We start from the raw sequence: 232 nt of genomic DNA on the forward strand, positions 1-232 counted from the left end.
CGAGTTTTGCGGACTAAGACGTATAGAGTCAGGTACCATGAGATATACACTTTGTGCATTCGTGCGGAGAGGAGGAGGAAACGGCTGAACACTTGATACTTTTCTGTAAAGGGCTTCACTCTACAGTGGAAAGCAGCGGAGCTGACTTACCCAAGGCATTGGGGTTTAGGGATAGTGAAGGGAAAGTGGATTTTAAGAGGTTAGAAGTAACCAAGCGAAGGTTATACGATTA

The sequence above is a fragment of the Amblyomma americanum genome, chromosome 11 (assembly GCF_052857255.1).
Source record: "Amblyomma americanum isolate KBUSLIRL-KWMA chromosome 11, ASM5285725v1, whole genome shotgun sequence".
NCBI lineage: Eukaryota > Metazoa > Arthropoda > Arachnida > Ixodida > Ixodidae > Amblyomma > Amblyomma americanum.